Source organism: Protopterus annectens, chromosome 15.part0, assembly GCF_019279795.1.
Source record: "Protopterus annectens isolate FY-2018-M chromosome 15.part0, PAN1.0, whole genome shotgun sequence".
Classification (NCBI taxonomy): domain Eukaryota; kingdom Metazoa; phylum Chordata; order Ceratodontiformes; family Protopteridae; genus Protopterus; species Protopterus annectens.
This window is the reverse complement of record NC_056749.1, coordinates 750,708,691-750,732,788: the sequence shown is the minus strand read 5'-3', so window position 1 is coordinate 750,732,788 and position 24,098 is coordinate 750,708,691. Positions and strand designations below refer to the sequence as shown.

At 43.8% G+C, this 24,098-nt stretch overlaps 1 protein-coding gene across 3 annotated transcripts in view; it reads right to left on the bottom strand.

Annotated features, from left to right (window-relative positions):
• Positions 1-24,098, bottom strand: part of CSTF2 (cleavage stimulation factor subunit 2) — a 1,531,011-nt gene that overhangs the window by 275,096 nt on the left and 1,231,817 nt on the right. The gene's annotated exons all lie outside the window — the stretch shown is intronic.

The following is a 24,098-nucleotide window of genomic DNA, read 5'->3' as shown; positions in this document are numbered from 1 at the left end:
ATAATCCGATGCATCTGTTGTTATAGTTTGCATGGCTGTGGGTTAGGTAAAAGGCTGACCCTTGTTGAGGTGACATGCCTGAGCCCACCATAGAAACTCCTGTTGAGGGCAGGGTATGAGTGGAATTACTGTTTCCAAGCTGTGGCTGTGTTGAGTCCATACGCTTTTCAGATACCACTGTAATTTCCTCATATGCAGTTTTGCAAATGGTATTAGTAGTGTGCAAGATGCCATGAATCCCAAGGCCTGCAGAATATTTCTTGCAGGGAGTTGGGTTTTTGTTGCCATCATTTTGAAGTATTGAGTCAGTTGTCCTTGCTTGTCTGGCGTGAGATAAGCCATCTGGGCTGTTGTATTTAAGCTGGCACCCAGGAATATTATTGTCTTGTGAGGGCACTAGTTTTGACTTCTTTTCGTTTACTGTGTACCCTAGGCAACTTAGTAGGTTTTTGACAAACGCCAGATGCTTTAATAGAATGTCCTTGCTTTCTGCTTGAATAAGGCAGTCGTCCAGGTATGAATATATTTGAATCCCTCTTTGTCTGCAGTATGCAATTACTGGTGCCAGGCATTTTGTGAAGACCCTGGGTGCAGTAGATAAGCCAAAGGGCAGTGCAGAGAATTGGTAATGGGTTGAACCTGCTATAAATCGGAGGTATCTTCTGCAATTTTGTCTGATAGGGACATGCAGGTATGCGCCTCCTTGAGGTCCAACATTACTAGCCAAGCCTTCTTGCCCAGCATGGGAAGAAGTTGCTGTAATGTTAGCATCTTGAATTTGGGTACTTCCAGGTATGTAAAAAATCCAAAAACCAATAAAGCACACGACATCCACAGGAATCACACACGGCAAAAAAATATCAGCTTCAATAAGTCTTTGAACAGTCCAAACAGAATAAACGATGACGCGGACTTCTAAAAACAGTCCAAATTTATTAAAAAATGTTGGCGCTTTCACCTCACTGGCTTCATCAGACAAATACTTATGGAATTAGATACATTTAAATACTGCATCCAACTCACCCATTGGTGAAGACAAACTCTGACATCATCAATCAATTCATTTAAAAACAAAGCAAAAATATTGCAAAAATATTTATATGAAATATATTCAGAAAGAATATAAAACACAAAAATATACTAAAAATATACTAACAATGTATAAAAATCATGATCTCACGATCACAAAGTATCACAGGCTCTAACAAAAGCTTAAATATTGGAAGATACATAGTATCCATATCACAACGCTAGCTAGATATTTATGTCAATATCACTAAACATTCGAAAATTGCATACTAAACAACATAAACTAACCTAGTTGCCTTCAATACTAAACATTCTAAACCCAACTCTACAATCCCAACAGGACAGGACGGAGGCAACATAAGGTAAAAATTTCACGCATCTCAGAGGGACATAAAGCTAGACCTTGGATGAACGCAAATTATTACAACAACCACTCTATATAAAAGATGATGATAATTTTAGCGTGCTAAAAGAAACACCAAAACTTGTATAACTCAGACGAGCTAGTAGATATCAATCAATGCCATGGGAGTACTGACGAAGTCAGCATAAAAAGGGTTAAACCTGGGTAAGGTTTGGTTTACACCTGGGTAAGGTTTGGTTTAACCCTTTTTATGCTCACTTCGCTTTTGTGTTCTTGTAAAACAAAAAGTTGTTCTTCTGGTATTTAAGCCCTAACTTTGATAGGGTTTCTGTCTATACACACTGAGCAGAGCGGATAAGTTGTTGACCGCAGCTGTTAGCTGAGATATACAAGTATCCTGTTTTTTTCCGATTATTTATACAGATTATTGTTTTTAACAATATATAGCACTTTTATTGTCTGCTTTTTAGTCTTCAAGTGTATTTTATTGCTATTAACTAATCTGCACAAGTAACTGATTTGTCTGCAGTTAAAAGTGTTCTGTATCTTTACAAATCTTTATCTGCTTGTGCTTTCTCGAGTGCTACTGTCTGTAGGCTATTGTCCCCACCCTCCCTCCCAGTTGGTGTCTTGCTCTTATACTTGGTGGCTTTGCAGTTGCCTGCCCCTACTGTAAATCTGATCTGTGACACTCCTCCCAGTCTAGTGTCATTAGCTCATTGCCTTAATATTGCTACAACTCAAGTGCTCTAGGTTGCACTGCATCTGAAGTGTTTGTGTGTTTTAGCTGCTTTTCTGTATACATAGACTTCTCTGTTTATTTAACTAAATAAGCTCTGCAAAGTTGCTTTATTGCATTCCTGCCTGTATTTCTGAGTTTTTTGCACTTTTAGTTTGTTTTTGCTTAGTTTAACTGGTAGGCTACACACTCAAGAGCGCTAGCCGAATTAAAACATTTACTGTGTTTCTGTACCTAATTTCTGCTACTTTGTAAAAAAAAACAAGAAAAAAAAAAATATATATAATTCTTGTTTCCTGCCTTTACTGAACTAGAATAGTCCAGTCTTCAGGTATTGCTGATCTCTGGGCTGCGTCATAGTTCCTATGTTGCCCATATCCTTATTTGGATAGGAGGAAGCTTCTTTGTTCACCAGTGAGAGTGGGGCGCTCTGAGCAGCCTATCTGTCCCTTGAGGAGTGGTTCCAGCCCAGTGACTTGTAGCTTATTGGTCGTTTTCGGCCATTTCCCATCTCTTTCAAACCCCCTGCATTAAAGCCAGCTTTAGCGCGCTTTTGCGCTTGTAATTTAAAGTTTGTCCTGTTTGTCGCATTTACCTGTTGAGGCTACACACTCAAGTGCGCTAGCCTGCGTTACATATTTATTGCATTTTTCTGCCGTTTGTTGCAAAAAAAAAAATTATCCTTGTTTCCCATCTTTCCTGACCTAGAGTAGTCCAAATACAGGCTTTGCTGTATTCTGGACTTTGGTAAAGTTCCTGTGTTGACCATTTCCTTTCTTGGATAAAGGGAGGCTTCTTTGTTCACCAGTGGCAGTGGGGAGCTTGGAGCAGCCTATCTATCCCTGGAAGAGTGTTCCCAGCACAAGAATCTGGTAGTCTATTGGCCGTTTTGGGCCAATTTTTAGCTCTTTCAAGTCCCCCTGTATAAAACCTACTTTGACGCGGTTTTTGCGCTTGTTACTACTCAGCCAAGCTCCTTGTGGTCCTGCAGAGTGGTGCTAGCAGCAGAGAGACTAAAAGAGTGACTGCTAACCTGATAAAAGTGTTTGTTTTCCTGCTACTACCTGGGCGACTGTCCGATCTAGCTAAACTGCAAGTTTTTCCGCTTCTTGAACTGTTTTAAACTGTTTAAAGTTGTTTTTGCACCTGCACTTTTAAAGTTTGTCCTGTTTGTTGCTTTTACCTGTTGAGGCTACACACTCAAGTGCGTTAGCCTGTGATACATATTTATTGCATTTTCCTGCTGTTTGTTGCAAAAAAAAATTATCCTTGTTTCCCGTCTTTCCGGACCTAGAGTAGTCCAAATACAGGCTTTGCTGTATTCTGGACTTTTGGAAAGTTCCTGTGTTGCCCATTTCCTTTCTTGGATAAAGGGAGGCTTCTTTGTTCACCAGTGGCAGTGGGGAGCTTGAAGCAGCCTATCTATCCCTGGAGGAGTGTTCCCAACACAAGAATCTGGTAGTCTATTGGCCGTTTTGGGCCAATTTCTAGCTTAAGTCCCCCTGTATAAATCCCGCTTTAGCACGGCTTTGCGTGATTTTGTGCATAGCGCAGCATCAGGCAGCGCCGCTGAATTGGGTTTAAACCACTCTCAGCTCCACAAAGTCTGCTCTTCACTTTTTCCCTTAGAACCAATCTAGTTCTCATAATAAACACCCTATTCCCACTCTAAAGCCTGGCACTTGCTCACTAAAGCAATTATATAAGTCAGCACTAAAAAATTAAAAGCACTACACCCTCACAAACTCCCCTTGAGTACTTTGTTCCCCATTGGCCCTTTTTTTCAATTATAAAGGAATTCCCAATACTATTCTAGCATGTCCAAAGGTCAGTTGTCAATCTCCTCTCCGGTCCAGCTGGTGAATCTGGGAATCTTGAGGCAATGTTACAACTGCCTCATGTACACAGACAGCCCTCTCCTCCTCCCAACAAATTCCAACACATGTGAGAGATGCAACCATATAGCCAAACTGGAATCTAAGCTCTCTCAACTCAGTACTGGCGTAACCAGTCAGGAGGAGAAGGAAACCACACTCACTACAATTCCAGTTTCACATAGACCTACCACGACAGCAAACCACACACACACACACACACAAAAACATACTCGGAGGCTCTAAATAAAAATCTGCCTAAGCAGCAGAGACCTCCAAAGCAGACACCCAAGCAACTGCTACCCCAAAACAAAACACGTGCAACATAGCTCTCAAAGCCAGTGTGCCAAACAGTCACAGCCCTTAAGGCTAAATAACACACCTGATACACTTGTAATAGGTGACTATCATCAGGCACACTGATGTCCCGCTCACCAGGCTGAACAAGAAGAAGGTCACGGTGAGCTGCCTGTCAGGCGCTAGGATCCGCCACATAACACAAGCACTCAGGTCACTCCAAGGCAAGTACAAATATGACTCAGTCATTGTCCACGCTGGTGTGAATGACCTGAAACGTACCTCCCTGGACTACATGAAAAGAGACATAGAGGAGCTCTCTGAGCATGTAGTCCAGGCCGGTATGACCCTGACCTTGAGTAGCACATCTTACCCTCACCAAGAATGATGACACAATATGAAGACAAGATGATCAATTTCAACAATTGGCTTAAGTATTGGTGTCATTCAAAGGGGATCCAATGCCTGTCTGCCTGGGATGACATGCTTGACATGCCATGATGCTTCGCTAGGGATGGCTTGCACCTGTCACCCCTGGGCTTTCGGATATTGGCAAAGGCTCTTGCCACCCCATAGTGCCTTTTTAGGCAAGGCTCAAAAGACAAACCCACCTCCATAGGTATCACAAGGGATAAGAAACTAAGAGTAATGCTACTCAACGCCAGAAGTCTAAACCTCAAGATGCACGCACTCGAAACTCTCCTTAGCATGGAGAACATCGATATCTGTGCAGTAACAGAAACCTGGTTCAAGGCTCCCGATAGCACCCCAGCACTACCAGGTTATACCTCATACCATGTTTTTCGGCCCCAAAACTTGGACCGAACCACAAAAGGAGGGGGAGTATCGATATTTGTCAAAGATACCCACACCTCCAGGTTGGTGGCACAGCACGAAGCATCAGAGACTATCCATGTGCAACTAACGGTGGGTAAAACTGCTTTCCAGTTTATAGCCTGCTACAGACCACCCTCCCAAACCCAGGAACTCCACTCGGCCTTCCTGAGAACACTGGAAAATATGAAGGTTTCTCCAAACACCATTATATTGGGCGACTTCAACTACCCTAACATTGACTGGGAGCATTACTCTAGCTCCAACACCCTAGCCCAAAGGTTCCTAGAATTTAAAACTCAAATGCTATGGAACAACTTGTTGCCACTCCCACAAGAGGGGAAAACATACTGGACCTGATCATCACCAACATGGGGACTCTATGCTCCAGACCAGAAGTGTATCCCTCACTGGTAAGATCAGACCATAAACTAATCTCACTAGATATTCACATCCCGACCCCAGCCCCTGCCCAGAAAACCACAGTGAAAAACTTCTCTAAAGCAAATTTCACACTCCTCAAAACCGAGGTGGAATCCTTCAAAGCCCTCGGGCCTGTGGAAAATATGACCCAGACCGCAGAATCCTTTATAAACGCATTCTATGAACACCTTCAGGAATGCATGGATCATGCAATCCCAAATAAAACCAAGACCCGATCCTCCAAAGTTAGGCGTCCTGTCTGGTGGACCCCAGCCATAAACAAACTATACAATAGAAAGAGGAAGCCACTACATGATAGAGCAAAATCCCAAAAAGGAAAGGAATCTCTGATCAGTATTATCAAAAAACTACGGGCACTCATAAAATCGTCTAAGGCCAGCTTCGAGAGAAAAATTGCACAGGACACTAAGGATAATTACAAGGCTTTCTTTAGTTATGTTAGGAACTTGGGTGGGAATTCCCAGATATGCACAGAATTAGTCCAAAATGACAAAAAATACACCGAACCCAGAGACATTGCCAACATCCTAGCTGACAGGTTCAGCGCAAACTTCTCCCCCCCTTCCTCACCAAAAGGGCAAATATGTATCCCAGCAGAGTTCTGCCCCCCTGACATCTCAGATGCTCAGGTAAGAGCCGCCCTCTCCAAAGCAAAAAAACACAGCATCAATGGGACCAGACGGTGTCCTGGGCTGCGTCCTACATGAACTCCAAGAAGAAATAAACCCAAACATAAAACTACTGTTCAATCTCAGCCTTACTACAGGATATACACCCAAAGAGTGGCGTACAACAACAGTGGTCCCACTCCACAAAGGTGGTGCCTCAACGGATCCTGGAAACTATCGCCCCATAAGCTTGACTAGCTTGGTCTGCAAAGCTATGGAAAGAATCATCATGGACCTCATAAATAAAGATATTGAGGACCTACAGACACTGGATCCTACCCAGTTCGGCTCTGTTAAGGCAGATCCTGCCTCTTAAACCTGGTCGATTTCTTTGAAACAGTCACCAAGGCCATTGACGAGGGGAAGGTGGTCCACACAGCCTACCTGGACCTTGCAAAAGCCTTCGATACAATACCCCACTCGGGCATTATAGATAAGCTCACCAGCTTAAATATAAACCCCTATGTCACTAGATGGATTGCAAACTGGCTCAAAGACAGAACCCACATGGTTAGAATTGCTGGAGCCATGTCAGACTCCAAACCAGTTACAAGTGGCGTCCCACAAGGCTCAGTCCTGGGACCTTCTCTTGTTCGGTATATATTTCTCGGAGGTACAGGCTAACACGGAAGGACTGTGGCTGATCAAGTTCGCAGATGACTGCAAACTGGGCGCCATAATAGACTCTCCAGCCGACACAAGCATCCTACAAAAAGGCCTCATAGAAACAGACAACTGGTGTCAGAGCCACGGCCTCAAGCTAAACGCCACAAAGTGTATAGTCATCCCCTTTGGCAAAAACAAAGTGCCCACAAATTACCACAGAGGTGGTAATCCATTAAGTACGGAAGTAGTAATTAGGGACCTGGGGACCCAAGTTGATAGCAATCTCCCATTTGACAACCACGTGGCCAAAGTGGTTAGAAAAACATTTTATATAGCCCACCTAATCATGAAGGGATTCACATCTAGATCAGGGGAGGTCATTGTGCCTCTTTACTCATCCCTCATCAGGCCCATAATTGAGTACAATGCCCCTTTTGGGATGTACCTTACCAGACACCTGCAGCAACTGGAAAGACCCCAAAAGTACCTCACCAAGAAGATCAAAGGGCTCAAACAGATGCCATATGCTGCCCGGTTAAAGAAACTCCAGCTCTACTCAGTGGCATACCGCCTGCTCAGAGGCGATCTGTGCCTGACGTATAAAGCCATGTCCAACCCGGAATTAATGGACATGCTGCACCTCAGAAAATCCAAATCCCATCGAGCTACGCGCTCGAGAGACTTGAACCTCAGCACTGAAATAAATAGGACATGCTGGAGGGACAGATTCATAACCCAGAGGCTCCCTTCACTCTGGAATAAAATCCCAGTCCAGGTTAGGCAGAGTCCCTCATTGACTCTCTTCAAGAGGAATCTTGATGAGTCGATGGGAGATAGTAGGTTTACCCCGGGTATCATTTCTGTCTCACTGTTAGACAAAGGCACAGTATACTAACCTCGAAAAAGGGCATAGCAAAATTCATTTAAAATGGGTGGCGAAAGCCAAACACACTCTGGCTAGGCTTATAAATGCCCTAGGGCAGATAGCCTAGTATGAACCTATGAACCTGTTGAATGGCTCTCATGTCTATGAGAGCTGAAATTTGCTTTTGAGCCTCTGCCCATTGATTTGGTGGCAGGTCTGGCATTCCTTTTATCCTTGGCAAAGTGTGAAAGTGGAATCTGTATCCTTGAGATACAATATTTAGGACCCATTTGTCTTTTGTGATGATGTGCCAATTGTCTGCAAAAAGTGCTAGTTTTCCCCCCAAGGGAGCTGCCAAGAGGGTTTTGCTTGGAAGTCTGAGGGGTAAGTCATTGTGTTTGTCTTCTGGTAGTTTAAGACCTGCCTTCTCCTCCTTTTTGGGTTGTGGCACCCCATTGTCAAGGTTGGTAAGAGCCTTGTGACTGGCCTCTGCCCCTTGGGCGTGTTTATCTGCCCCTCTGTGGTCTGGCAGAAGCTGGAAAGGACCAGTTTTCGGTTGGCCAATTTCTGCTGAAACGAGGGGGTTGAACCTGTAAAAAATCCTTGACCATCTGCATAGATTTTGCCTTATCCTCAATTTTCTTTAAAATGTCTTCTGCTTTTACACCAAATAAAAAACATCCTGCTGTAAAGGTGCATGCAATAACTTTGGTTTAACATGATCAGGTGAAGATTGTACTTTTAACCAAGCATGCCTACGTATGACAGACCCTGTCACTGCTGCTCTACACGAAGCTTCCAATGAATCAAATCCACATTGCAAAGTATGTTTTCCCACTTGTTCAGCTGCATGCAACAAGTCTTGCATTTCCTTGTAATCAGGCTGTTCTGTATGTGTGAGCATTTTTTGTTTTAATTGAGACATCAAATATTGTTGATATTTCAGCATGTGAAACTGGCAATTTAAGGCCCTCATAGCTAGAGTAGCTGAGGTATATATCTTCTTTCCCCATCTGTCTAGTGCTCTACAATCCCTTTCAGAGGGCACAGGATTTTTAGCAATAGAGGCCTTAACCCCTATGGGACCCTGGAAAATGTTTTCTGGGTCAGCAACAGGGCTTTTATACAGGAATTTGTGAGAGTCAGGGACTCTGTAGTATCGGTCTGGTTTCGCTGGTGCAGGAGGTAGTGTATCTGGGTTAAGACTAGATTCTGAATAAACATCATCCACAATGTCTAACACAGATGGAATAGGAAGTGGTCCTGTGCTGGGGTAGTAAAAGGAACTCTCTGAGCCTTTTCTTAGAATCAGAGTAATCCTGGCCTTCCCAGTGGAAATGTTCCCTCGTGGTATGTAAGGTTTCCCCAAAAGAGTAGTCTTCTGGGGGAGATGCAGAAGGGATAGACTCTTCAGCATCAGAGTCTTCATAAGGGGGAAAAGAATATTCCTGTTCCTCAGAAGGGTCTGAGGAAATTGAAACCTGGTCAGAGGAAGCGTAGTCCTCCTCCTGTCTTGGCCTTTTATCAGGAGGGGGATGGGAACCCCTGATTAGGGTAATTAAGTCTTCAGCCATCTTAAGCATCTGTTTCTTAGGCATGGGGCCTTGTACTGGAGACTGCTGTACAGTCTTCTTTGTTTTTAAAGGAGTTTTCAGCTTTGCATAGGATTTAATAGTGAGTGTAGTCGGTCTGAAGACACCTTCTGCAACTGAAGACGTTTCAACTGCACCGGAATCTCCTTCAGGCATGGAGTCGGAAGGGCCTAAAGGTAAAGGTTGTGGAGGCCTAGCAATCTCCACTTGTGAATCGGACGTCGCCTGGGGTTCTATATCAGCGGTCGTCAGGGGCTGCGTAGGCACCTCACTGAAAACCGGAGAACCGGCGACTGGCCTAGCAGAGGCCTCGGAGTCTGGTTTGGGTCTCGGCTGCCTGTCCTTATCTTTGCGTTTTTTATGCATTCCGATAGTCGGTTGCTCCGACGGCAAGGTATAATTAAATTTCCTACCAAAATAATGTCAGGCGAAATCAAACCGACGTTTAAAAGTTTGTTTATTAAACCTAGCACAAAACCGACAACCTGTGACGTCGTAGTCTGGGCCGAGGCAAAGAATACAGTAAGAGTGAAAGTCCTTATGAGGTATTTGCTTCCCACAAGAAATGCAATTGTTAACTTTTTCTGACATCGGACTGAGGCAAGAAAAGGTTCCCCAATGGGGTACTTAGCTTTATTGAAGACTTCGGTCTGAAATTCGATTTGAAAATGTCAGGAGTCGGCCGACCGGCACTTGCGAACTGCTTTTGCTTCGGGTACAGCGCGGCAAGAAAGACTGAATAAAATGGCGTCGGATGCATCTTATATACCCCTGGCACACTGACGGCAGGGAAGAAGCGACAGCAACCGACGCCGGACCAAGACTTTGGAACTCTGGCCGACTGCGGGACCGCCTGACGGCAGGATAACCCAAGTGTGATGACTGCAGCAGTGTAACACGATGAACATCAACTACAGCAACCAAGCTTAAGTACAAAAAAGACAAACCCCAACGGGGTACTTACCTTTTAGAAGTCTTTGAACGTAGGAGTGAAGCAGTCAAAGTAACCATCGTCTGTGGCTGAAAAGTTCTGAGGTCTGTGCATGCCGACATCACATTTATACTTCATGGTTTATGGCCCTATGTGTGACGCCTCATGCACCTACGGCAGCCAGGCTTAAGCATTTGTATAGGAGCTGATGTCGGGTCGCCTGAGGGCTGGAAATCCCACAGTATGAATACTGCAACATGGGAATAGAAGGACATCAGTATTTTTAATCAATGTGCAAGTAATTATGGTCTATATCTAGCGTTGCCACCTGTCCCTGTGTGTGTGTGTGTGTGTGTGTGTGTGAGAGAGAGAGAGAGATTGAGACACAAAGTGTCCCTCTTTTGTCAGCTGGGTCCTGCAAAATTAAAAAAAAAAAAACAGACCATGTCCTGAGATTTTAGGACAAAAAATATTTCCTAAAATTTCTTTAATAGTTGCATAAAACCACTACTTTATATCTGACACACATAAATGTTATATGAAATACCATAAGCAACTCACATGCAACAAGAATAAGATTTTATTTTGGCAAAAAAGTGAAGCTCCGTCTTTTGCACCTGCTGTGGTTGTGTTTTGTCCTGCAAAATCTCCCATTTCGACAAAACCTGTCCCATTTTGGGCATATGAAAAGATGGCAATCCTATCTCTATCAAAAATCTGACTTCTAAACAAAATGCTGATAATGAATAGGTACTGATGTAAGGTGATGAATTAACTGCTAAAATAATATAGCCACTACCAAGTTGGGAAAAAAAATACTAATGGATGGGAAAAGAACTGAAAGGGCTACTAGATTATGGAAGCATAATCACACTTACTAAGCAGCCATATGTCTGCAAACATACAAAAAGCTATATGTCTAAAAATATACAAGTGACAAAGGGGGCAGCTACCCTAGTTACAAGGTGTTTACGGGGCATGATAGGGTAGTGTAGTTCCTACATTCTTTTTTCTGTGTTGGCATTTCTGAATGACAGTACAAAAGGACACTTCAATGCCTTGGGTATGGTAAACTGCTATAACCCACTTGCAAATGTAACAACTGACCTGCTAAAGTTGTTTTTTTTTTCCCTCTTTAATTGACGAGCTGAGGAGCAGGGATCTGGCTTGGAATACCAAACTAAGGGATTGAACTTTTTTGTCTGTTTCAATGAAAATGAAACACTGAGGGATGGGGAGGGTTATCTGGCTTTTGGCTGAGAAGATAGGGTACCCAATCGAGGACTGGCCTTGGGAAATAGAGGAGACAGCTATGGCTCTGGGTGGAAGCAATTTGTGTCCATGGAGACAAAGGAATATCCTATAACACATGTAGAAATCCATGACTTGGTACAGTGGTACATCCTGTAACATCAGTACTTAATTTAACACTGATGTCATTCATAAGTGATCAATATGTTCTGATAAAAGGAAAAAGGGAGTGGTATAAACTTTGAGCCGTGGTGGTGCAACGGTTACCACTGTAGCCTCACAGCAAGAGGTTCTCCCTTTCGATTCTCGGCTGGAGCGCCTTCTGTGAGGAGTCTCATGTCCTCCCTGTGGTCGAGTGACGTTAAAGACATGCAGGTAGGTGTGAGCGTGAATGGCCGTGCCTTCGTTGAAGGTTGGGCGTCAGGCTGGCAACTCGGCACTGTAAAAATCCACTGCCAATCATGAACGGACCGGAGTTCCTCTGTGGCGACCCCTAACCTGGAAAAGCCGGAAGTCTACACACACAAACTTCCAAAAAATAGAATCTGGCATTGGCTAGAAGGAACAATGCATTATCAGATGCCTGTTGTGGAGTTTTATTAGAATTCATAGCTGTTATGTTAGTGAATACAATAAGTCAGTGCAAAAAAAACAAAATGGAAAAAAAGATTATGCATGATATGACCCTATGCAAGAAGCTTCACTAAAACTAATGAAAGTGTAGAGACAGGAATGAAAAGACCCTCCAGTTATAAATCCACTAAGAGAAGAAAAGGAACCTGAAAAGTGTTAAGTTATCTCAGTAAAAAAACAAACAAACAAACAAAAAAGAGTCAAGTCAAATAACAGGACTGCCTGCTGCAAGTACTTAGAAGTTATTGAGATACAGTAGAGGAACAGTCAAATCAAAAGCAGAAGAATGTCACTAGCATAAGATGCCTTTTGTAGAGGAAGGAACACGAACAAACACCTACATATGGATTTACAGGTGAAGAGGCCATAACATTCCTGACTTGGTAAATGTGCAGCTAAGCAGTGAAAATTAAAAAGCGCAGTAGGAGGAAGACACATCAAGCAAGGCCAGAGAAAAAGCAAGCAGAACAGGAGTAACAGAGGAGCAAAAATTGACTCCATCTCATGTCCATACTTTGAGTTTGGGAATGGCTTCCAGTGCATACTAAACAATGACAACTAAGAAATATCGCACCGACTTGTTGTGTCTTTTGGCTTTTCCCGGTTAGGGGTCACCACAGCGGAACTCTGGTATGCTAATGATTGGCAGTAGATTTTTACGTGCCGAGTTGCTGGCCCTGACGCACAACCTTCAACGAAGGTACGCCCCATTCACGCATGTCACCACACAGAAGACGCTCTAGCGGAGAATCGAACAGGACAACGTCTTACTGTGAGGCAACAACTGCTAGTTCTAAAACCTTTTAGAACACTTGAGAGGAATACAGCAGTCAGCCATATTTAGGGGGCACTTAGAATCAAACTCAAAGATAAAATTTTACTCCGTATTTAGTGGTCTGGTGAAATGAAAGAAGCCACAGTACTCCTGTGAGCATCCATTGTTAAATCAATAAAAACTGCACTAACTTTTCAAAGGCTAGATATACTCCTGGACCATGGAACTCCACACCAGCTTTGCCATGTTTTTTTGTTTTAAAGTACAATGGTCAAGGACTTCAGTGTACAACCATCAAAAAGATGACATGATGGAACGTTTTAATAAAACTTGTTTATATTAAAGAAGGCTGCAGAACAAAATAGTTGCTTCCTTATGTCCTTTTTGTTGCAAGAAAGGCACCACAAGCCTTAACAGGATTTATTCCTTTTGGGTTAGTACATGGTAGACATTACCAAGTACTGCAAATGAGACTTGGAGGGGGAATATTTTAAGTCTGCGCAAACACACTTTCCAATTTTAAAAACTAGATTAAAAATTATTATACCAACAGTTAAGGAATATAGGAAAACAGAACAGCAGGCAGAAGAGGATGAATAATAAAAATGATCGACTTTAACAGCTTAAAAGTGGGACAAAATAGTAGCATTGTTTCCTCCTTCTGAAAATAAATTTGCAACAAAATGGCAATGACCCTAACAGTCGTCAGACAATTTGATTAAAATGCCATATGCTTACATGTGTTATCAGGTCACAGTCCCATCCACTTAGAAAGAAGCAGTGAGAAATATAAGTTTCAGAATCCTAAGTAAAAATGTCAGTGCCTTTTCTTGCAGTGACTCATAAGTTTTCCACATTATGTGCTACACCATTTATGAAAAGGTCTTGAAAAAGTTAAACAAGTGAGGTAACAATTTTTTTTTTTAATTTAAAAAGTGATACTTCTGGGAGTCTCCGTTCTAGATCCTTCCAAGTCAGCCAGTGTTACTTTTCATGGCTTGCAAAGCTCAGCTAGTTAACCAAGTTGCTCTCAGTAATTATAAGGTTTACTCATCTTTCGACCATAAAAGGTTTACAGACCCTGGAAAGCCAAAGAATGCAACTTTCTGCAATAGAGCAGAATCGAATAGTTGAGAATTTTGAGCTTCAATAACTTTTTAACATAAGAGCTTACTTTCCTTAGCACAATTCTTTCAGACATGATGGACATTGTGATGCTATAGCAAGGTGGACTAATCCCTAATGAAGGTATCATGAGATTTCATTCAGCTTCTGCAAAATGTACAGTAAGAAAACAGATGGACGAAACTGCCACACACTGGGAGAAACTGCCAAGTCATGCCTTATTAAAAATAAGTATGGGGCTCGTCCTTTAGGGATGGAGATATTCTTGAAGAAAGGAAATGTTGCATGTATAGTGTAGCTGTCCTTTAACGAAGCTGTACTACGACTTCCCTGGACATTGATGCCATAACCTTATAAGCTGGGCAACATAAAACGATTTTCTTACTACTCTGGCCACATGTTGGTCAAAGGCTAGATTACTTCCTACATATGTTCCCAGATTCCCTGGCTACCTGGTCAACTCTTAGATGAGTCTTATTGAGGGAGTAATTAGCCTGGGTGGCAGTTTTCCTGAAAGGCATTGTTATGCATTTCTTGGCATCGAGTTTTAGTCCGTGACTTTGACAACGGTCATTTGTTTGTGGCAGACCCTCTTGTAAGATGCTTGTGTCATGAGCAGAGCCTATGATAGCTCCCAATTTGCAGTCATCTGCAAATTTAGTCAACCAAAGGCACATTACTTTAGCCTTTACCTGTGAGTAGATGCCAAATAGCAGCGGTCCTAGCACAGAGTCCTGAGGCACCCCACTGTTAACCAGTCTCTTGGCTGAGGTGGTGTAACCAATTCTGACTTCCGGAGTCCTACCTATGACCCAGATGGAAACCCACTGAGTTATGCTGGGGTTTATGCCAGATTTGGAGAGTTTGTCAACTATACCCAAGAGCAGTATTCCAGGTTTGGGTAAGCGGTATGCACCACTTTCCCTTCATTCATTCCCTTGGTGACCTTCTCAAAGAAGTCCACCAGATTTAGTAAGCATGAGCTTCCCTTGACAAAGCCTAACTGGGTAGAGTTCAGTGTTTGAAGGCTATGTCTTTGCTGATAATTTTCATGATAATTCATACCATGGTTTGCATATTAGACTAGTCAGACTAATAGGTCTTCAGTTTCCATGGTCGACTGATGGTCCACCCTTACGACTCGGATAACCCCTGTAGTCCTTCATTCTCATGGTACAAATTCTATTTTGAGGCTATAGTTGGAAAGTGACTCAAGTGGTCCTGATAGGTCCCATTTCCAGCTATTCAGAAGGCATCCCAAAATACTGTCGGAGCCCACTGAGGCCGTTTTTGGCATTGGCGATCACCGTCAAGACCTGCTCCTAAGTATTTCATGGAAGGATGTGGGCCGAAGTCGGAGCTAAACTGGTCAGCCAGCAAATTGTCTATGTCACTCGGCTCAGTGAATGTGACGCCACTGACAAGCAGTTTGGCACACTGATGTGTGCTTCCTTTGAGGTTTCAGACATAGCTGTAGAACGCCTTGGGGTTGTCTTCAGTCTGTGATGCTATCTTGACCTTGCAACTGATACAAAGGTGAACCTTAATGGAGGTATAAACTAAGCCCATGTGAAACAATTATGTCAAATACAGCAGGTCCAAAAGGCATCTCCGTTTCTTTAAGTATTTGATCCCTCCTTTGGCACCTTCTATTTTGTGAAGTAAGAGTTCCTACTGTTTGGTTTCCTTACCGCTCTCATTATGATGTAGATGCCATCTGAAAACAAGTGCTGCTAAGGGTAGCAGGCTTATAACTTTCAGACACAGTGGAAAGCCCTGGATATACAACACTGTTCTCTATCCGTGTCAGTAGGTCCACTTGTCTGGGTAGAACAGCTGGATATTGTTTAATCATCAACAGTAGGGAACAAAATCAAGATCATTTTTAGTCTTTCTGTGACTCTTCTAAATTAATCTTGGGATCATGGACAGGGGTGCAAAAGCACATTAAGATTTGTCCATCCAGCTGAGGAAAAAAGCAACTACCACCCAAGCCTTCTAGTGCTAGAAAATGGTACAGCAATTTCCAATCTGGCTGTTCTTGGGGGATGCAAAGACCAGTCTTTGGAAGCCCCCATTTTTGTTACTGAGAGAAATACTAGATTGTGCAATATCAACTCATGAGGGTCTGCCAAGGTTCTACTCACTGGTCTGCCACTGGACTGTCCTTAGTGGGCATGTAAGCTGCCATTAACATCATGTTTTAGTTTACAGCCAACTTCAATGTCTTAAGTGTCATACTGCACAGTTTCTAGGAGTGTGTGCCCCTGATTGTTGATGACATGACCATTGTATTGTTTGTGACTATTCTAAGCATGCCAGGAATCCATAGGGTTTTTAGTGTTTGGAGTGCGTACTGGACTGCTAGAAACTTGAGGCTTCAGGCCCTGTGTGTGTATGCCTACCAAGCCTGGTCTGAAGCATCTGAAGTCACAGTGACTGTGGTTTGGTGGGGTGGAAGGGCATGCCCTTGTTCTTCTAGGGAGCAATGACACACCAGCCCCATTCCTTTTTTTTTAGGCATATGGAGGATGGAAGGGAGTACTCTAATAGTCTGGAGGTTCCTGAGGTACCACCGGATTTTGTCATGTGCATGCAAGTCAGTTGAACAACTGGAATAGCAGTGGTTATGTGCCCAAGAATAGACAGAATCTTCTTGGCTGTCAGTATGGGTTTTTGTGTAATTTGTTGAAAGAAGGCAGTGACTTACAGTAGTTTTACCAGAGGAAGGAAAATCTTGGGAAAATCCAGTGTCTAGAAGAGACTCCAGAAATAGTGTTCATGAGAGGGCATTAGATCTGACTTCTGCAGGGTCAAGGTAAAGCACAGTTGTGTACACTTACCATAAATGTAGATTTTCGAGTGTATTCACTGTTGCAGTCATTATACTTTGGTTATCCCTCAGTCGGCCTGAATTCCAAAGTCTTGGGTCCTGCGTTGGGTGCTGTCGCCTCTTCCCTGACGTCAGTTCGTCAGGGGTATAAAAGCTGCAGCAGACGCCATTTTATTCAGTTTTTCTTGCCCCAGATGTCAGGTGCTCCCAAAAGGGTAGGCTAAAATTATGTAAATAAAACATACATGCACCAAAATACGCTTTACCTTCATCTATAAGCAAATACACCACCTAGGTTGTATAGATTAGAGAAGTAAAGATAAGTTCCAGCAAAAATAAGGGGGATGGCGGGAGGGTAACCTTGACTGCAACAGTGAATACACTAGAACATCTACATTTATGGTAAGTGTACACAAAGTACAGTTTTGTACCTACCATAAATGTAGATGTTCGAGTGCTAATACAGCTGCAGTCATAACAGATGGGTTCTCCTGCCGTCAGGCGGGGTCCTCGGTCAGCCGAATTCCAAAGTCTAGGTCCGGCGTCGGTTGTCGTCGCCTCTTCCTTGATGTCAGTGCGACAGGGGTATAAAGGAACCAGCCGACGCCATTTTCTTCAGTTTTTCTTGCCCCAGATGTCAGGTGCCCCCAAGAGGAAGGCAATACATAAATTTGTGTAATAATGCAGTACAATGTAATCAAAATACAGTAGTTGCAAGCAAATACATCATAAATGAATACCCCAATCAGGTAGTATGAGGATGTGTTAGCCTGTAGGCCTGTCCCAAGAGGGGAAGGAGGGAGGGAAACCTGGACTGCAGCTGTATTAGTACTCGCACATCTACATTTATGGTAGGTACAAAACTGTACTATGTTCATCGTGCATACAGCTGCAGTCATAACAGATGGGTAGAATCCCAAAGCTAAGAAAGGGGCGGTAGGCACTAGGTGGAACTAGGAGGAGCCAAAATGCCCTGCAAGACTGCAGTGGCAAAGCCTGCTCTAGATTTGGAGTATAATGGTAGATTGTAGTGCTTGCAGAAGGTATGCACAGAACTCCAAGTGGCTGCTTCCAAAATATCCTTGGTAGGAACTCCTCTGAGGAAGGCTGCAGAGGTGGCTGTGGCCCTGGTGGAATGAGTTCTAATGCCTGTAGGTACAGTTTTGCCATGAAAGGAATAGCAAAAGCGTATGCAGTGGGCTACCTATTTTGAGATTGTCTGTTTGGAAATTGGATTTCCTTGATCACCTACCGCATAGGCCACAAAGAGCTGTTCTGATTTTCTGAAAGGCTTTGTTCTGTCCAAATAATAACGCAGTTGTCTGTGGATGTCCAAGGAATGTAGTAATCTCTCCCCTTTGTTTTGAGGGTTAGGATAAAAGGTAGGTAAATGTATGGCCTGATTTAAAGCTACCCTGGATACTACTTTAGGCATAAAGGACAGGTTGGTTCGTAAGGAAACTCTGTCCTAATGGAAGATGATAAAAGGCTGGACAGCCATGAGAGCCTGTAGTTCTGAAACTCTATGAGCTGAGGTGACAGCCAGAAGGAAAGCTGTTTTCCAGGACAAATATTGCAAATCTGATGAGGCAGCTGGCTCAAAGGGAGGCAAGGTCAGTTTTTCCAGAATGAAATTAAGATCCCAAGTAGGTATTGGTTGTTTCCTTGGAGGTCTTAAATTCTTAGCTCCTCTGAGGAACTGTCTTAAGAGAGGGTGAGAGAATAAAGGTGGATCAGTGTTGTACTCTGCAGAAATGGCTGAGGCATGGATTTTGATGGAGGAGAAGGAAAGTCCACTGCTTAGCAGTTCAGCCAAATATTGTAGTATTTGAGGTAAATTATTTTTCTCATTCCAGACACAAAAACGTTTCCATTTTGCGGAGTAAGCTTTTCTAGTTGATGGCCTTCTGGCCTCCAAAATGACATCCTGCACCTCCTTGGAGAGTATGGCCTGTTGTGATGCTAAGGAATATTCCAGGCGGCTAGACTGAGCGTTTTTAGCTGGCTGTGAAGAGTTTTGAAGCTGTGCTGAGTCAGAAGAAGAGGCATTAGAGGCAGGGTCCATGGTGGCTAATGCGTCAGGCTCCTCAGGAGTGGATACCAGTGTTTGTCTTGGCCAGTCCGGAGCAATGAAATCATCTTTGGTCTGTCTGCTCTGGTTTTCAACAGAACTTTGGGCAGCAGAGGAATAGGTGGGAAGGCATAAACTGTCATTGATGTCCAACTGAAAGAGAGAGCGTCCACTCTTCAGGCCGTTGGATGGAAGATCCTTGAGCAGAATTTTGGCAATTGATGATTTTTGTGGGAGGCAAAGAGATCTATGTCTGGCCTTCCCCATTCTTGGATTATTTCTGTAAAAACTTTTGGATGCAATTTCCATTCATGTTGATCTGTCATAGTCCTGCTTAGGTTGTCTGCCAGCGTGTTTTCCTTGCCTGGCAAGTACTGTGCTTGTAGTTCCATTTGTAAGTCCATGGCCATGTTCCAAAGTGACATGGCGAGTCTGCATAGGGGGTAAGAATGTGTTCCTCCCTGTTTATGTACCTCATAACTGTGGTGTTGTCCGTTCTTATCAATAGTTGACCTGGTTGTAGAAGGTCCTTGAAAGCTATAATAGCATTTATTACTGCTAGCATTTCTTTTTGATTAATGTGAAGGTGCTTTTCTTTTTGGGACCATTTGCCCTGAATGCACCGATCTGTCATGTGCGCCCCCCAGGCGTAGTCTGAGGCGTCTGTTGTGATGACTTGATTTGCTTGAGGCTTGCTGAATGGAAGACCTGTGTTTGTTTGACATGCTTGAGCCCACCACAGAAATTCCTTTTGCAGACATGGAATTAGTGGTATTATTGTTTCCAAACTGTGGCTGTGTTGAGACCATATGTTTTTCAGGTACCATTGTAGTTTCCTCATATGCAGCTTTGCACATGGGATTAGTAAGATGCAAGATGCCATGGAATCCCAGAGCCTGCAGGATTTTCCTTGCAGTCAGCCTGGTGCAATTTGCTAGTGTTCTGAAGTATTGAGTTAGTTGCCCCTGCTTCTCTGGCGTGAGGTAGGCCATCTGGGTGTTTGTGTCCAAATTGGCACCCAGGAAAATTATCTTCCGAGAGGGTATTAGCCTTGATTTCTTTTTGTTGACTGTGTATCCCAGAGAGTTCAACAACATTATTACATACGCCAGATGTTTCATAAGAATGTGCTTGCTGTCCGCTTGGATCAGGCAGTCGTCCAAATAGGGGTATATTTGTATCATTTGAAGTCTGCAGTAGGCAATTACTGATGCCAGGCATTTCGTGAATACTCTGGGCGCAGTAGATAAGCCAAAGGGCAATGCAGAGAATTGATGAGTTGAACCTGCAAGAAATCTGAGGTATCTTCTGCAATTTTGTCTGATTGGGACATGCAGGTATGCCTCCTTGAGGTCCAATGTTACCAGCCAAGACCCCTTGCCCAGCATGGGAAGAAGTTGCTGTAGAGTGAGCATCTTGAATTTTGGCAGTAGAAATGTGTTTAGGATGGATAGGTCCAAAATAGGTCTCCAGTCTTTTCCCTTCCTTGGTACCAGAAATAGCCTGGAATAAAAACCTTGACCTTGTTCGTGCGTAGGTACCTCTTGAATAGCTTTCATGTTTATGAGATCTGAAATTTGCCTTTGTGCCTCTGCCTTTTGACTGTGTGGCAGGTTTGGCATGCCTCTCATTTTTGGAAGGGTGTGAAAATGGAATTTGTAGCCTCTGTTTATAATGTCTTGGATCCATTTGTCCTTTGTGACAATATGCCAATTTTTTGAAAATAATGCCAGCTTTCCTTCTAAGGGTGCTGCCATTTGAGACTTGGTTGGCATGCAAAGGGGAAAGTCATTGGGTTTGCTTTCTGAAAGATTGCGAGTTATCCTCACCACCTCTTTGTGAAGGTGCTTGCCATTGTCTGCCTCTAAATGATCCTTGGGATTGTCCTCTGCCCCTCGGGCGCCTGTATCTGCCTCTTTGGAGTCTGTCCTTGGCAGGAAAGGACCAGTTTTTGGAAGGCCAATTTCTACTAAAACGTGGGGGTTGTACCTGTAGAAAATCTTTCACAGTTAGCATTGATTTAGCCTTTTCCTCCATTTTCCTTAATACCTCCTCAGCATTAGCACCAAATAGTACATCCTTTTGAAGAGGGGCGTCTAGTAATTTAGCTTTGACATGATCAGGCAAGGCTTGTTCCTTGAGCCAGGCATGCCTACGTATGACTGATCCTGTAACAGCAGCTCTGCATGAGGCCTCTAGAGCATCAAAACCACATTGTAAGGTATGCTTGCCCACTTGTTCTGCACTATGCATCAAATCCTGCAACTCCTTTAAGTCTGGTTGTTCAGGTTGTGACATTTTACTTTTCAATTGTGATAACAAAAAGTGTTGGTATTTTAGCATATGGAACTGACAGTTTAAGGCCCTCATGGTTAAGGTAGCAGAGGTATATACCTTTTTCCCCCACCTTTCTAAGGATCTGGAATCTCTCTCGGAAGGTAATGGATTTTTAGCAATGGAGGCCTTAACTCCCTCGGGGCCCTGTGAGATGGTTTCTGGGTCAGCAGCATGGCTTTTGTATAGAAATTGGTGAGAGTCAGGAACCCTGTAGTACCTGTCAGGCTTAACTGGAGCTGGAGGTAGAGAGTCCGGGTTAAGGCAGGCCTCCGAGTAAACATCATCTAGGATGTCCAAGACAGGAGGTATAGCCAGAGGCCTGTGCTGAGGTAGCAAGAGAAATTCCCTAAGCCTTTTCTTGGAATCTGAATAATCTTGGCCTTCCCAGTGGAAGTGTTCCCTTAAGGTATGCAAAGTTTCCCCAAATGAGTTATCCTCGGGGGGGGGGGGGGGATACAGAAAGGATGGACTCCTCCGCATCAGAGTCTTCAAAAGGGGAGTAAGAATGTTCCTGATCATCAAGAGTGCTCAGAAATAATGGAGCCCTGATCAGAGGAGGGGGAATCTTCCTCCAATCTGGGCCTTTTGTCCGGTGGGGGCTGAGAACCTCTGATAAGAGTAATTAAATCCTCAGCCATTTTAAGCGTCTGTTTCTTAGGCATGGGGCCTAGAGATGGGCCCTTTGTAGCTGGTCTCTTAGAGTGCATGGTAGCTTTAGACTTAGTGAAAAGCCTTGATGGAGAAAGAAGAGGAAGGTCTGAAGACACCTTGAGTGGAGGGTGGACCTGTCCACATTCTGAGTTTCAACGCCAAGAGTGGCTTCGGTATCTGTAGTCGGGGCGTGGGCCGAGGAGCCTACGACCTCGGGTACAGGAGACACAGTCAAAGACGTGCCGTCGGTAGTCAGGGGCTGCGTAGGCACCTCGCTGAGAACCGGACCACGTGTAGTCGGCTTTGGAGTGGTGTCGGTAGAGGCCGCGGACCTCGTGTGTCGGTCCTTGTCTTTGCGTTTTTTAGACAAAACCGGAGTCGGAGTATCCGATGACATAGTATAGTTAAATGCTTTCCCAAAATAATGCTGGGCGAACTCCGCCCGATGCTTAATAGTGCGTCTATTGAATGTAGCACAAAAACGACAGACCGAGACGTCGTGGTCTGGGCCTAAACAAGGTATACAGAGGGAATGGAAATCCTTATGCGGTATTTGCTTCCCACAAGAAATACAATTAATAACTTTGTCTGACATCGGTCTGAGGCAAGAAAAGTTTCCCCAACGGGGTACTTAGCTTTTAAGATTTCGGTTCCAAATTTTCGTAATCTCAGGAGCTGGCCGACCGGCACTTGCGAACTGCTTCTGCTTCGGGCACCGCGCGGCAAGAAAGACAGAAGAAAATGGCGTCGGCTGGTTCCTTTATACCCCTGTCGCACTGATGTCAAGGAAGAGGCGATGACAACCGACGCCGGAACTAGACTTTGGAATTCGGCCGACCGAGGACCCGCCTGACGGCAGGAGAACCCATCTGTTATGACTGCAGCTGTATGCACGATGAACATCTGTACTATGTTCTTCGTGTTTCACTGTTGCAGTCATTACACTTGAGTTGAGTCCCAAAGCTATGGTTGGGTGGCTGGAGCTAGACAGCATTAGGAGCGGCTATGAGGCCCTGCAGAACTACAGTGGAAAAGCCTGTCCTGGATTTAGAGTAAAGAGGCAGATTGTAAAGTTTTGTAAAGGTATGCACTGAACTCCAAGTAGCAGCCTCTAAAATGTCTTTGGTTGGTACTCCCCTGAGAAAGGCTGCAGAAGTGGCTGCAGCTCTGGTTGAATGTGGCCTAATACCCTTAGGCACTGGTTTGTCATGCTGTGAGTAGCAGAAACAAATGCAGTGTCCTATCCACTTTGAAATAGTCTGCTTGGAGATAGCCTTTCCTTGTGATGCTGTGGCATATGCCACTAGTAATTGCTCTGTCTTTCTGAAAACTTTAGTTTTGTCCAAGTAGAATCTAAGTTGTCTGTGTACGTCCAAAGAATGCAGAATTTTCTCCCCCTTGTTCTGCAGATTTGGATAAAAAGTTGGCAAATGAATTGTTTGGTTAAGGGCTACACTGGATACCACCTTAGGCATAAATGTAGGGTTTGATCTCGGAGAGACCCTGCCTGGGTAAAAAATGATAAAGGGTTCCACCGCCATGAGAGCCTGTAGCTCTGAAACTCATCTTGCAGAAGTTATTGCTAGGAGCAGAGCTGTTTTCCAAGATAAGAACTTTATATCCACAGTAGCAGCTGTCTAAAAGGAGGTAAGGTGAAGTTTTCCAAGACATAATTGAAGTCCCATGCAGGTATTGGCATTCTCCTTGGAGGCCTTAATATTTTGGCTCCTCTGAGGTACTGCCTTAATAAAGGATGAGAAAAGAGTGGTGGCTCTGTATTGTAATGAGCTGAAATGGCAGAGGCATGGATTTTAATTGATGAAAAAGAAAGACCTTTGTCCAGCATCTCAGTTATGTATTGTAAAATCTGAGGAATGTTTGGGACAGCTGTATCAGTTCCTTGAGCTTGGTTCCAAGTGCAAAATCTCTTCCATTTCCCAGCATAGGATTTTCTACTACTAGGCCTTCTGGCTTCTAAAATGACATCCATCACAGCTTTACTAAGAGGTGTGGTTTGTATGGCTACACTATCCGCCATGCTGCCAGGTTTAGGGTCCTGAGTTGGCTGTGCAGAATCTGACTGTTTTGCTGGGACAGTAGATGAGGTATTTGAGGTAAGGTACAGGCTGGGCATTGGGACAAGTTCCTTAAGATTGGATGCCAGTACTGGCGTGGCCAG